The sequence below is a fragment of the Arachis hypogaea genome, chromosome 4 (assembly GCF_003086295.3).
Source record: "Arachis hypogaea cultivar Tifrunner chromosome 4, arahy.Tifrunner.gnm2.J5K5, whole genome shotgun sequence".
Classification (NCBI taxonomy): domain Eukaryota; kingdom Viridiplantae; phylum Streptophyta; class Magnoliopsida; order Fabales; family Fabaceae; genus Arachis; species Arachis hypogaea.
The window spans coordinates 4843591-4859693 of record NC_092039.1 but is presented as its reverse complement, the minus strand read 5'-3'; the positions used below and the strand labels follow the sequence as shown (position 1 = coordinate 4859693).

General features: G+C 32.2%; 2 long non-coding RNA genes across 2 annotated transcripts; both read left to right on the top strand.

Annotated features, from left to right (window-relative positions):
* The first annotated feature begins 3773 nt into the window (after positions 1 to 3773).
* Positions 3774 to 4656, top strand: LOC140183976 (uncharacterized). Its single transcript, XR_011880575.1, has 2 exons — positions 3774 to 4303; positions 4426 to 4656. It is a non-coding gene; the product is annotated as an uncharacterized lncRNA (long non-coding RNA).
* A 92-nt stretch (positions 4657 to 4748) lies between these two features.
* LOC112795915 (uncharacterized) lies at positions 4749 to 6763 on the top strand. The gene is made up of 2 exons (XR_003198995.3): positions 4749 to 5448; positions 5543 to 6763. It is a non-coding gene; the product is annotated as an uncharacterized lncRNA (long non-coding RNA).
* Positions 6764 to 16103: the final 9340 nt, after the last annotated feature.

The following is a 16103-nucleotide window of genomic DNA, read 5'->3' as shown; positions in this document are numbered from 1 at the left end:
TTTAAAATTATTTGAACTAAAATAGATGACCATATCTCGAGTACTGAGTCATCATCATCAATTTGCACATTGTACATATCTCGGAATACTAAGCTCATATTCTATTTTTGCATGTATCTCGGGTACTAAGACTCCATTTAACTCTTCTAATACAAAATGGAGTCTCAGTACTCGAGATGTGTTCAGTTTTCGAAAACCCCTCAGTACCTGAGATATAGCCTATGTATTTATGTAATTACACGGTATTTTATGTATTTTTGCAAATTTTATATTTATTTAATTTAAACAAAAATAAACCCTAAAATGTGTGTTTTATCATGTATTAAATGGAATGTAATCTATAACACCCTACCACACAGAGCCTTACGCTTAAGTCGTAAAGCAGAGGTGGCAAGGTATTACGACCTCTAAAAAAAGGATATGTACATAAATATAGTTGGATGAAATCATATCTAAGAGCCTTGAAAGATAAGCTGATCAAAAACGATAAACAGAAAATCGAGTCACACTCGCATGGATATTTGTAAAACAGACAGAAAAAATCATAAGGAAGCTGAAAACATATATACATATCATAGTTCCAAAACTTAGATAGTAAGCTCCAGACTCGACCTGCGAAGCTAAGGCCGGCCAGAGTATACAATTATATATATATATACAACCCAAAATAAAACTCAAACCACAAAATAAACCCCTGTATCTCTAAGTTGACCACAAAATGTACATGTGGAGATTCTATAAACATGTATTCATAGCCCAAAAATAAAATATGACAGTCAAAAAAAGTAGTTCTTCGCTTGAAAGGGGGATATCCAGACGCTCAACGAGGTGTCTCTCGACCTGCATCTGAAAAACAATAACATAGTATGGGATGAGAACTAGGGGTGGCAAAGCGGGCCGGCCTGCCCCAACCCGCCCTGCCCCACCTAGGCCCGCCTCATAAACGGGGCGGACCGGCCCGCCCCGCCAACTAAAATGGGTTCAAAATGCTAGCCCGTCCCGCTTTATGGCGGATTGGCGGGTTGGCGGGCTAGCCCGCTTGACTCTTTTTTTTTTTGAAAAATAAAATTCATTAAAATTAACTAAAAAATAATAATTAAAAAATAAACAATAGTCAAATTATAATATAATTTTTTTACTATTTTTTTTAATTTTTAACTTCAATAAAATTGTTCAAAATAATATTTGTCAATAAAATCATCTTTATTTTAAAAAATAAGTCACATAATTTGAGCATATATACGAAACTGTAAAATAAAATAAATAAAGTTAATAACTAAAAGAAGAATAAAAAAATGAAAAAAAAGTGTTTAAAAATTCTATAATTATTAATTTTATAATAGTAACTACACTTTTATTTAATAAAAAAAAAACTTCGGCCCGGCGGACCGACCCGCCCCGCCCCGCCAAAATCCGCCAATTTGGCAGTGCGGGTTTGGCGGGTTTTTATAATTTGGCGGGCTCCAAATTCTAGCCCGACTCGCCTTTTTTAGCAGGTTTAGCGGATCGGCCCGGCGGGCTCGACCCGTTTTGCCACCCCTAATGAGAACAGGAGGTTCTCTGTATGGTAAAGGTGCCCGCATAGTTAATATAAAAGGTCCCGGAAAAACCGGAGACATTCCTAGAACTCCGACACTCAGAATCATTCTTAAGGAAAATAAACTAAACCAAAAGTTAGGTAAGTATCTAAGGTATTCTAGTTCTGAAACTAACTTTAACCTAATACTTCACGTTCTGTCTCCTTCAATCCTCCGAATCACTGGTGGAACAACCCTCTTCCCTCACACCTTCGTCAAGAGGGATTTCTCAAAAAACAAACACACACAGTTCAAGCAAGGAAAATAAAGATAGAGAAGCATTTACAGCAAGTAGAACAAGTAGCGGATAAGCAGGATTAAACAGTTAAGCAAACCAAAACGATGCATACTCAAGCAAACAAACAAATGCATATGATGTATGCCTGTCCTATGACTGATGAGTCTCATCTGTCGGTTATACAGCCAACCCGACATGTCCTGGTAGTTAACCGTTGGACAGTCCCTCTGTGCGCGCATCCCCAAGCTCAATAATATTCTATGGAGTCAAACTCCAAGCTCAAATATAATATTCCATGGAGTCACACTCCAAACTCAATAATATAGTATTCCATGGAGTTAAAATCCAAGCTCAATAATATAGTATTCCATGGAGTTGAACTCCAAACTCAATAATATAGTATTCTATGGAGACGAATTCCAAGCTCAATAATATAATATTCCATGGAGACGAACTCCAAGCTCAAATATATATATATATATATATATATATATATATATATATATATATGCGCGCGCATGGGGGAATCCGGGGAGTTAAAGTGCCCAGTCACATCTTGTGACAGAGGGTCAACAAATAGTCTCAAATACACAAGCCACATAATAATCTCTTTCCCTTTTATAATAATATCTCAAATCAAAACTCCAATTCTTATAGAAGTTCTGGCAGTATTTCCTCTAAAACTTGAATTTTTGCCATCCTTCAAGGGTCCCAACTATCAAACCAAACACCTCTCACTCATTCAAATCATTTCCAGTAACAAATTATTTCAAAATCAGACTAATACCAATATTAAATCTTTTTCCAAACTAACCAACTTCAACAGCAAATCATTAACAATAGCTAAACCACACATTTTATACCATATACACAATCCATCAATTATACATTCAATTCATTCATATCTTAAGGTCTTTTAGCCTAAGCTTTCACGTGACATTAAACATTAACTACAAGAAACCAAAACCATACCTTCGTACGGAATCAAAATATTCGAAGCTCCGGAGAAACTTTCTGACTCAGCTATCGAAGAAGAAAATGTCCAGAATTGTTTATGCCTCCTAAAACTCCAGTTGGTCAAACTCAAGGGGTAGAGGAGTTATGTCACCGTCAATTTCTACCGGTCAAAAGTGGTGCCAACGTGTAGAAGAGGAGGTTACGAATACTCTTACAAAATTAAATTTTTTATTGGAGTTACGAATTTCAAGAAATTGAAGCCAAAAGTTTAGAAGAGTTTACGTCGATCACACTCTTCTCTCTCGCCATTTTCTTTCCTTTTACCCTCTCGCATACGCTAATCATATATATATATATATATATATATATATATATATATATATATGTGTGTTAAATACGCCGTCTTGGCTTTCTTTATAATATATATGGCTTACGAGATATATATATATATATATATATATATATATATATATATATATATATATATATATAATGTATAATGATATTACTAATATATATGTAACTTAATGTAAAATCAAAATTGTCTTTGATTTCCATGCTTCATAATTAATAATAGTAATAATAATACTAGAAATAGTAATGATTATCATGTAATAATAATAATAATAAACGTAATAATTGTAATAATAAGAGTAATGCAAAGAATATAATATATATAAACTTATAATGCAATTTAATAGTTACGGCAATTATATATAATAATAATAATAATAATAATAATAATAATAATATGAATTTGATTAAATTAAAATTATTATAAAATTAGTTCAATTATTGATAATAAAAATAATTTTTTTAAAAATAAGGAATTCTAATTTTATAAAATAAATTATAACTTATTTATAAATATATTTTTAAAACGGAAGGTCGCTACATAATCAAACTTAAAAATTTATGGTCTATTGAAAATAAAAGAATAATAAATAATTGAGATAAAGATTTTTTTTATAATTAGGGGCCAAAGGCCCAAAGAAACAAAAGCACTACAAAGTCATTATCCTTGTGAACTTCATTGTCCTAATGTCTATCAAAAGATGTTGTACCAACAGGGGAGAGAATGAACATAACTCGTGATTTATGATTCTTTCTCATGACCATCTTTACAAGAGCATTTGTACAAAAAATTTTCTCTCTAAAGAAATACCTGATTCTGAATCTGTCCAACCTTGTGAGAGTCTCCTTAATTGATCTAATGAATAAAGAGCTAGTATAGAGATCAATAGAGGACTTTTCTATGAAGTCCACAACACATGTTGAGTCCGATTCTACCATTAGATTAGTGATCTCCAAATCCACAGCAAGCTTAACCCCTACATATATGTTTTAAAGTTCTACCATCGTGATGATATACCATCCAATATTCATGCTAAACCCTGTGATGTAGTCGCTTTCGGAGTTCTTCAAGACTTCACTGCAAGAACCTTGACTACCCGGGTGAAGGACCGAGTCGTCGATATTGAGCTTCACCTAATTCTCCTTTGGCGGTTCCTAACCCACTTGCTCGTCTCTGGTATGTCTCAAAATTTTGCTACTCCTTTCAATAATTGATAAAGTTGAATTGTAGTTCTCTACAAGTCTAGTAACTAAGAAAGGAACCTGGTTGTACTGCAAATTTTGATTGTTGAAAATCAGATCATTCCTACATCTCCAAAGAGTGTTACAAGCTGTTATGAAGATAATGGTCCAAGACTGCAGTTTTCGAAAACCCCCTCAATACCCGAGATGTAGCTAATTGTGTATTTATGTAATTACGCTGTATTTTATGTATTTTTATAAATTTTATATTTATTTAATTTAAACAAAAATAAATACTAAAATATGCGTTTTATCATATATTAAATGGAATGTAATCAAACTTGAAAATTTATGGTCTACTCGAAATAAAAGAATAATAAATAATTGAGATAAAGAATTTTTTTTATAAGTAGGGGGCAAAGGCCCAAAGAAATAAAAGCGCTACAAAGTCACTATCCGTGTGAACTTCATTCCCCTAATGTCTACCAAAAGATGTTGTACCAACAGGGGAGGGAATGAACATAACCCGTGATTTATGGCTTTTTCTCACGACCATCTTTGCAAGAGCATCTGCGCAAAAGTTTTTCTCTCTGAAGATATGCCTGATTCTAAATATGTCAAACCTTGTGATAATCTCCTTAATTGATCTAATGAGTGAAGAGCAAACATAGAGATCAATTGAGGGATTTTCTATGAGGTCCACAATACACGTTGAGTCCGATTTTACCATTAGATTAGTGATCCCCAAATCCACAGCAAGCTTAATCCCCACATATATGTTCCAAAGTTCTGTCATCATGATGCTATACCATCAAATATTCATGCTAAACCCTACGATGTAGTCTCCTTCAAAGTTCCTCAAGACTCCGGGTGAAGAACCGAGCCGTCGATATTGAGCTTCACCTAATTCTCCTCTAGCAGTTTCCAACCTACTTGCTCGTCTCTAGTATGTCTCAGAATTCTGCTATTCCTTTCAATAATTGATAAAATTGAATTATAGTTCTCTGCAAGTCTAGTAACTAAGAAAGGAACCTAGTTGTACTGCATATTTTGATTATGGAAAATAAGATCATTCCTACGTCTCCAAAGAGTGTTACAAGCTGTTACGAAGATAATGGTTCAAGACTGACCATTTTAGTGGTAAGAGCCATTGCACAAATTATTATTTAACCATTCTTGGTAAGGCTGATTAAAGAATCTTGTTTGATTGGCTCTATTTACCATTCTGGTCCAGGTATTGCGAGCGTAAGGGCAATCCTGCAAAACATGGAGCATGGTTTCCTCCTCCTTGTTGCACCTTGGACATCTATCATCTTCTGGAAGCTCTCTTCTCCTTCTATTAAAATTTGTTAAAAGAGCTTTATGACTTAAGAGCCATCTGAAAGCTTTTAGTCTCTGAGGAATTTTAATCTTCCATACCTGTTTGTGAATATAGTTAGTTTCTCCACATATATTAAACTATGTCTCATAGGCTGACTTGATAGAAAATTCCCCGCATGGGGGTAGGCAGCCACCCCACTGTGTCTTCTCCAATGTAGGCATACGGCGCTTTAAGAATATGCAAATGTTCAATAATTTCTTCAGGAAGGTATTGGCAAATAGTGTCCCAATCCTAGCTTTCTTGCTCTGTGACATAGGCAGCAACGTTCTCATTGAGTCTTTCCTCATCCAGGTGTGGTATAGCTAAGTCTTCCAACTTACTTATTCCTGGCACCCAAAGATCCCTCCAAAACAAGACCCTGTGACCATTACCAATCCTCTAGATGATATTCCTACTAAAATTATCCCAAACTTTAACAATTTCACTCCAAGCATTTGAATTACTTGCTTTCATATAAACCTTTGGGATGATATCCTTTCCGCAATCATACTTGACCCTGATAATTTGCACCCAAAGTGATTGCCTCTTATGGTTGAGCCCCCAAGCTAACTTCATGAGAAAAAGATGGTTTGTCTCCCGTGCTTTTCAAATACCTAAGCCTCCTTTTTCTTTTGTTTGACAGATTTGTCCTAGTTCATTAGATGAATTTTTCTCTCCCCCTCACTGCTATCTCAGAGGAAGTCTCTATAAATTTTGTCTATCTTATTACAAATAACAGTTGAAATCTTCATAGATTGCATACAGTAACTCGGAATAGTCGAGAGGATGGACTAAAGAAGAGTGCATCTCCCTGCCAAGAAAAGGGATCTTTTTTTTCCAGTTTGCATTGAGAGCTTCAATTGCATCCTATCATGATATGCTGGAAGTGATGCTAGCTGCACCTTTCATGGATGAGACAAACCCCTAAGTACTTCCCTAAGTTAGCTGTTAGAGAAATACCTAGATCTTGACTAAGTTGGTTTCTGATGCTGTGATTTACATTCTTTGAGAAATAAACACACAATTTGTTGAAGCTAATCCTTTGACCAGAGCTGTCACAAAATGAGAAATAAACACACAATTTTATTAGTTTCACCTGTACTTTGTCAGCTTTAGCAAATAAAACAATATCATTTGGAAAGATTAAATGAGACATCTTAGGGCCCTGTCGTGTGAGGGAAATAAGCTCCCACTTTTTATCTTCTATTAATTTATTTATGAGTTGAGATAATCTTTCAATTCATAAAATAAAAAAGATAAGAAGAAAGGAGGTTTCCCTATCTGATGCCCCTAGTAGAGAAGAAAACGTCTGACGGTGAGCCATTTCAGAGGAGGCTCATGGTGGAGGTTGTGATATAATATTTTATGATGTTAATAATATTCTCCGGGATGCCTGTATCCTCCAAAAGTTTCTATAATAAAATTCCAATCTAATCTGTTATAGGCTTTTTCTAGATCAATTTTGATAGTCCTCATTATTTTACTATGACTCTTGTTCCTCATTATATGAACTACCGCTTGAGCTACTAGGATATTGTCTGCACTAATCCTGCTAGGTACGAAGCTAGCTTGTCTATTAGAGATAGGAGTAGGCATGTACTTTCTCAAATGAGAAGCTAAAATTTTTGTCACAAATTTATAACATACATTGCAAATGTTAATAGGTCTGAAATGCCCAAAATTCTCAAGAGAGAGAATTTTAGGAATAATCGCAACCAGAGTTCTATTAACCTTAACAATGTTATTCGGATCCTAAAAAATCTTCTTAACCCAGTCAATTATGGAGTCTGTTACAATATTCCATGAATGTTGGTAGAATTTTGTCAGTAGACCGTCGCTGCCTGGTGCTTTCCAACTTTCCAAACTGAAAACTACATCCTTAATCTCCTCAGTTGTAACACTTTTGGAAATATCCATGTAATCTATTTCCAGTAATTTTGCAAAACAACGAGTGATAGGGAAAGCAGAGGCATTTGAGTCTGCTGAGTAGAGATTCTTAAATAAGGTAATTTTCCAATTCTTCAGAAAAACTACATCTTCCACCAATTCTCCTTGCTCAGTTTTTAGAGACATTTGAATCCATTAAACCTCTTCATGAACATTTATAGCTTCATACTCCTTCCTGAGCTCCTTTGCAATTTTTCTAGAAACAGGTTTATAGTGAAAGACAACTTGTTATTAATGCCTTCCATTCTATTTAGATTTTTTTGCTTTTTTTTGGAAAATGTGACCGAAGACTTCCTTATTTCAAATTCTAGCGTTGTTAGTAAAGCTCTGGATATTTTGTAAAAGACTGTTGTTTTGTCCCAAATTTGGTTCACCATATTATTATAATCCTGGTGGAGGATCCAAGATGGTAAAAATCTAAAAGGCTTAGGACCAACTTTGGTTTCGGCCATCTAAAAAACCAAGGAGAATAGGTAAATGATCAGACTTAAGTCTAGGTAAGTTTTAACACCCACATCTAAAAATCTAGCAGAAAAATTCAGGTTACCAACAAAATGATCTAAACGTATTTCAACATTCTCTCTTTGCCAAGTAAAGGGAAGGCCACAAAAATTTAAATCATGTAAATTGAAAATTTTAAGACAATTTATAAAATTATTTGTATCTTGAGAAAGGTTAGAAGAACCCCTCGTTTCATTAATATTGGTAATAGAGTTGAAATCTCCTCCATAATACCAAGGTCTGTTTATGCTTCCAGCTATATTCTCCAAACATTACCAAGGTCTGTTTATGCTTCCAGCTATATTCTCCAAACATTGTCAGAGCTCCATTCTTTTACTATCTTGTGGACCACCATAAATACCAGTGAAGATCCAACAAGCTTCATCCTTCCATTTCACTTTAAGGTGAATAAATTGCTTATGTATATGGAGAGGTTTAATATTCTATTCATCCTTTTTTCACAAGCACCAAATTCCTTCGGAGAAGCCATCTGCCTCGTTAATACACACCAGCCATTGAAACCAAACCTTTTCATAGTTAATTCTACTTTAGAACCTGAAATATGAGTATCAAGAATGATACAAAAATAACTTCTTTATTTTTTAGTTAAATCTTTAATAATAGATTGAAGCTCTTTTGATGAAGCTCCTCTACAATTCCATGTAATAATATTCATAATTAAAATAAATATAATAAAAGATCATGAGCTAAGGGTAAGAACTTCCTAGTCTATTCATATAAATGGATTAGGTCTCTATAGGCGTTGGAGTCCCTTCTTCTATGTCGCTTCCATTAGGAATATGTGAAGATTGGCTACTTTCCTTGTCTAGCATGGTAGTATCTTTTTCACGGGTAAGTTCTTATTCTAGAGGTTTATCCTTGCCATTTCTTTTGTTCTTTTCTTCCACTATTACTGCGATAAGCTCACTAAACTTGGGGTCCAAAGAATCATTTAAGTTAAGGTAATTTTCTTGTTGGTAACTTCTGTGAATACCATTCAACAGCCTGCTGAACTGCTCTCAATATTCATGATGTTTTCCCCTTTTTTCGCTATTTTCTTGATTTCATGAGTTTATGTTTCATTTAAGTCTCCCTCCTATTGAACTGATTCCTTCTTCTCCATATTTGGTTTACTAGCACTATTCTTCTTAGGTACATCAATAGGCTTTCCAGTTTGAGATTTTGGCATTTGATTCTTCTTTACCCCCAGATGTTTGACCTTTCATAATGTTAGCTATTCTAGCATACTAATGTTTATCTTTAGCCGTAATCCTTGTCTCCTTTGACTTATCTTGTTGATTTGTTTCCTTTTCAAGATTCTTTCCTTTTCCATTTGATTCTGCATTGATTAGCACATCAAATCTGTTAGCATTAGTGCTGATTTTTCACTCACCATTCACTTTTCTAGAATTATGCTTGTTTCTTTTTTTATTCTTCTAGACTATCATCCATAGTCCAAATGGGCCCTCTTCCATATTAACTCTAAAATCCTGATCTTCCATGCCAATTATTAAAGTTTGATTTATTTTTGCATTTGCAATGGTCAGATTATGCTGATTCTTTCCTTGATTTTCTTCCGTAATAACTTCTTTCCCTTTTTGGTTTGCCTAAACACAAAACTCTGGCTGGTTCTAGACGATGGATGCTGCCACCCCTTTATGATGGTTCTATTCATTCGCCATTTCCTTTCTTCCTCTAATAACAGCCACTTTATTTTCCTTTTTCGGACACCCTTTAAGCCAATGGTCATATCGGCCACAATTGAAGCAAATTTGGTAGAGGCCTTCATAGACCAAATAGAAATCCTCTCCTAGAGCTGAGATGGACGGTACCAGTTGTTTTCTCAAATCAACCTCCACACAAATTCGTGCAAACTTGCCTCTAGAGTGTATAGAAGTGTGGTCATCCACCTTGAGCATGGTTTTAATACTTTTTCCGACCTTTCATAGAAAATACTTATTGTATAACTTAATTGGAAGATTTGGTATTCTCACTCAAACCGCTACCTTCTGGATTTTAATCTCCTATGGAAGAAAAATAGGGCGCCATCGCTGTATGAGCAGATAATGATCTGCAATCATCCATGGTCTCTCAAAAAGCGCATATCTATAGTTCTCCTGATCCGAAGAATGAATAAAAAAGCCACCTTCCAAATCCATAACTCTGATCATGCCATTCTTTGTCCACTTTTGATTGGCCCACCTCTCCATAGTTTGGAGGTTGAGCTTCTTTCCCAACAGTTTTACCTAAGAGATTGCTTCCAAGGCCTGCAGTTCTCATCATACTCTTCCAGTGTAACTTTAATATTTGGCTTTGGATTGAAGGGAACTTTAGAACCTCCTTATGGTCCATCACCTCATCCCAGAAAAGTACTCTTCTGCTACCATTTCAAGAATTTTCTCAGGGTTTAGTTTATCAAAACCATCATTCATCAACTTATATCTATAAGAAGCTTTTTGATGTTGTTGAAGAACGGTTTCTACAACCATATCAACATCTTGCATATCTTGTATTGATGCCACAGTGTTCTCCTACATTTTCTGAGGGGTCTTCTCCTCCTCCATGTGATCCTCCACATGTCCTTTCTTGTTCATCTTAATTTTCTTTATGCTTTTGTCTAGAAAATCATTCTCTTACGTGAATCTTTTTTCAACGTCGATAGTTTGGCTCTCAAAAACTATTTAGAGAAAAAACAAAAAAAATAGTTATTCTTTTAATAGATAAAGATCTTTTTAGTGTTAAGGCTTAACATTAGTTTTACTTTTATGTGTATCTTTTTTTATTTTTGCAATTTTATTTATAACATTTCTAAACGTCGTGATTTTATTCTTTAATCTAAATGATTAATTTTTATTTTATTCTTATCCTCATAATCTCCTCCCTATGCCACAATCATCGTTGCTGCCATCTCTGTCATCAAAGCTATACTAATCTTCTTATGTGAACTGTGAAGACAATTAAATCTAAGTTTGTTTATTTATTTATTTTTCTTTTTTGTCTTTAGTAGATTGGACGTGCTACACATCCATGTAACCAAGTTGGCCCAATCCCAAATAGAGTCACGCACATTAATGACGAGTGAAAACACGCGCCCAAAAATCCTTCGTTACTTTGTGCTCATTATGAAAAAACGTTACTTCTTCCTAAACACGAAACCGCTCCTTCTCTTCGAATCTCTCTCAAAATCACTTAAACTTCAGTCACGATCTTTGCAAAAACCAATACTGAAGAAGAATCGCGAGAAGATTTGGCAAGGAACAATCAGAAACGAACGAAAATAGCAACAGAGATTCGCCTTCCTCCTCCTCCTCATTCTCCTCCTTCTTTTTCGTGTTCCTTCTTCTTCACATGTTTTTTCCTTATCTTCATTCTTTTGTTGTTTTGCTGCTGTATTTTTTTGTCTTTTAATTCTTTCTCTCCCTGGTTAAGAAGCAGTAGAAGGTGAGGAGGAAGAGTTTTGAATTGTGCAAAACAGAAATGAACCGAAATGGCCAACTCCACTGAACCAAACATCATTCATGTGCTAAATAAAACATCATAAACATTTAATCATCAAGAAAAATATTTCTACATACACAAGGACTTAATTGAACATACTAACAATCAAGTAAATCAAAATGAGCAACTCCATTGACTCGAGCAACATTCATGTGCTGAATAAAACGTCATAAACATTCAATCATCAAGAATAGTATTTTTTCATGCAAAAGAAGTCAACTGAGCACATAACAATCAGGTGAACCGAAATAGTCAACACCACTAAACCGAACACCAATCATGTGCTGAATAAAACTTGATAAGCATTCAATCAATAAGAAAAATATTTCTGCATGCACAAGGACTCAACTAAACACTACATTAACAATCAAGTGAATCAAAATGAGCAACTCCACTTAACCGAGAAAAATGTTGGTGTTGTTGGTGATGATTATAACGAAAGAAGAAGAAGAATCTGCGTGCGCGAAGAAGAAGAAGTAGAAGAAGAACCTACGTGCGCAAATTTGAAAGAAGGAGGAGTAGGAGGAAGAGGAGGAGAAATACTATTCTTGTTGATTGAAAGTTGATCACCATTTATTCACCACAAGAACATTGTTCGGTTTGGTGGCCTTTGTAATTTGGATTCACCAAATGAATGTTGTTCGGTTCGGTGGCCTCCTTTTACTTTGTTTAGAGTTTAAGATTATTGTGATAACATGTAACAATCGTTTTCTAGCTGTCTCAACATAATAACCTCATTCAACTGATTTGAAGTTGAATCATTCATTGTTTCTATTCAGAAGTGTAGATCGAAGAAGAAAACGAAGAAGAAGAAGAAGAAGAAGAAGAAGAAGAAGAAGAAGAAGAAGAAGAAGAAGAAGAAGAAGAAGAAGAAGAAGAAGAAGAAGAAAGACAGAGCTTATTACGTTGAATTCAATGCAGATCAATAATGAAGAATACGAGTAGAGAATAAAAACGTGAACAAATGAGAACGACGAATTTTATTAGATTGAAGAAGAAGAACGAAAATGCGAGAAGAGAACAAGGTTTACGTTGAGAAAGGTTTATCACGCAGTAGAAGGTTTACGTTATATGAGGAACGTGTATAACAAACGCATAAGGAGGTTGAAAAAGCGCGTCTGATTAAAATTACTTGGATAGCTTGAATAAAAAAATTACATGAATGTAAAGTTTTTTTGTTAGTAGATATACAATCTTATCCGTTGAGGTGTATATTATGGCAGAAAGTCAAAATAATAAAGAGAGGAAGAATTTCTTTTATGATTGGTTGATGGATGACCATGATATGAAATATTTTATTTTATTTATTTTTATTAATTTTTAAAATATATTTTTTTATTCTATGTATGACAAAACTTTTTCACCTTAAAATTAACCTTTCATTAAGTTAAACTATTTTATTTATCCCTGTTTTAACTTAGATTTTTGTTTTTGACTTTTACCATCAACTCTAGTCATTATTTTGAAAAAATAATTATTCACATAAAAATATATTTATATAAAAATAATAATTAAAAATAATTAAATAATTTAAAAAATAGTCACCAAAAAAATAATTTAAAAAATTTCACTAAATTAGTTTTTTATTTTAATAATTATCTTTACATTTTTACATGAGTAACTATTAATTATTAAATTTTACTCGTAAATATTCAATTTGACTTTTGAAATTTGAAGATAAATTTAAATTGATCTCTAAAATTACGATTCAATTTAGACCTCAAAATTTATAATAGTAACTCACGTTGATACCTAAACTAATTTTTATAAATAGTATGTTGATTTTGTACGTTAAGTTGCCAAGATTTAGATTCTTCGCTTAGATTTCATGTATGTGAATCAGATATACTAGACCTCCTATAAATTTGACTAATTCTCTAACATCCTTACAAATACGACAATAATAAATTTAATTTAAAAATTTTGAAATTCTAAAAGCATCAATCAAATTTCTAAAAACTCTAATAAATCTCAATCAAATGGATCTTAAACAAAAAGTTCAAATCGCAATAAATTAATATATTAAATCAAATAATCAGCATGTCATTAACGAAAATAACTTAAAAATTAATGTGAATTACGATTATAAATTTTAAAATTCAATTTAAATCTATTAAAATTTTGACTAAAATTAAATCCAACCTCAAATTTCAGACCCATTAAATATTAACTCTAAATCTGATGCTGTGGTGTACTCGTTGGCTAGCATACTTAAATTGTATTTGTATGTATAACATGCTACCGAATACCGATGGAAACGAGCTAAGGCTTGGTTTTGGTCGTAGGCTGAGGCTCCACGTGTTCATCCAGCATTGCATGGGAAGCTTGAACACATGCAATTACGCAAAAGGACATCCTATTCTCTTATTTATTATACAAATGCATTCATTTATTAGATTATATATAAAATTGAAATTACTGATGTCTTTTTATTTATTTATTCATGTAAAGTTTGTGCTTTTCATCACCCTGCTCGTGTTTTTCGTGGTAACCATTTTTCTTTTATATCTAATATGATGAGGAAATTAAAGTACTTGGATTCGAACGTTGAATGGTCATCATCATTGTCATTGTGGGCTATATAAAGCAAAAGAAAAAACAAATGAGAAATAATTAAGGCTGAAACTATGTGAAGAAAAATTATGAGTATAGTTGAGGTCTGAAGTTGAATTATGGTGTAGAAGTTACTGAAATCATGCCATTGAAACTGAAACCGCCAAAAAATTGCTGGACAACTTGGAGACATGTTGTCAGTTTCGTTCAGTCTATATAATAATAATAATAATAATAATAATAATAATAATAATAATAATAATAATAATGTCTTTGAATTGAAATGAAAGGGCTAAGGGTACAATAGAAAAGGAAAATTTGTGACAAAAAAATAGTTAAAATTAGTCAACTATATATACATATTCTTAAGAAATTTTGTGTTGCTCAAGTTAGTATATATATTCAGGGATTCAATTAAAAATATAAAATAAGTTCCTGATGAGAAATACGAATTTTACACGTTAAGCTCTCCTGCTATTTTAATTTATTTATTTTTTTATTGTTCCACATGTGAATCGTTACCCTGTTAATGGGTTCGTTGAATCGTTGTTTTCTGCTTTCGTACCACACAGTAAATACCAGTTTGTCTTATTTAAAAAATTCTAAGGATTTTATTGTCTATTTCTTGTTATATTTCAATAAAGACCTATTATTGGTACGGTCTTATCTACAAAATTTTAAGAGAAACACTATTGTAAAGATTTGTTTTGTACAAATTAAGTTTTTGTAGTTAAAAATAATGACACATATATATTAACATTGGTATTATTATTATTAAATATTAATTTGTATGGTTCAAAATAAATATCTATATTTTCTGTATGAATTTACATTTGTATACTATAATTGACCAATTTTAATAGTCTTAACTCTTAACTATTCATTTAATTATAAACAACATCAAAAATATTATGCTAACGAATTATAGTTTAAATCGTATAATTTTTTTATACTTATTTAAAAACTGCCAGTTTGAAATTTCTTTTAGTTTTCTTCTTTTCTAAAGAATAAAAGATGGATAATTTTTAAAAAAATAAAATATCGTTTTTATCCCAATATTTATAATAAATTCTAATTATACCGAAAACATATTCTATGTCGTAGATATAACATATGTTACGTTTTAGTATTTACAGTTTATTTGTTAAGTCATTATTGTCTTATTTTTACTCTAAATACTAATTAGAAAAATCATTTTTGTTGATTACGTAGAGTTTGAGAGAACTTGTGCAAACCGAAATTGTGTTCGAATTTCTAAACAAATTAAAAGGTTATATATAGATATGTTTAATTTTAACGTTTCCTTCATCATCTCTTGTTATACAAAAGGATATTGAAATTTTAATGAATCTATAAGACTGAATAAAATAAGATAAGACACTAAAAATAAAATATAAAAAATAAAAATACATAATTTAGTATTTTATATTTTATTTTGTGATACACAGAATATAAAATAGAATAATTAATAAAGTTTAATTTATTTTTATTTTTTTTCACACAAAATTTTAAAAAATATAATTATAAAAATTTAATAATGATAATAAAAAAAATAAATTGTGTCTTTACCTAATAATTCAATATCTATTTTGTTATGAAGAACATATAAAATATACTAATTTAATATTTTAAAATATAATATTTTTATTCATATCTTATCTATTAAACATGATTTTATATTTTTATATTTATATTTCAGTGTTCTATTCTAATAAACAAACACAAGCTAATATATTGTTTGATAGGGATTATTTGAGTGAAGTCTTTGTAAGGGAGCGGGAAGGAGATTTTCACAAGGTCACAATCCTTAAATTGATCAGTAAAATTACTTGTAATCTTGTAAGAGATTTCGATATTTAAATTAATGATAGTCTAAAAAAAATAAAAATTAAGATTAAATAATATATTTCAAATATGTGTTAAGTCTTTTATTTAT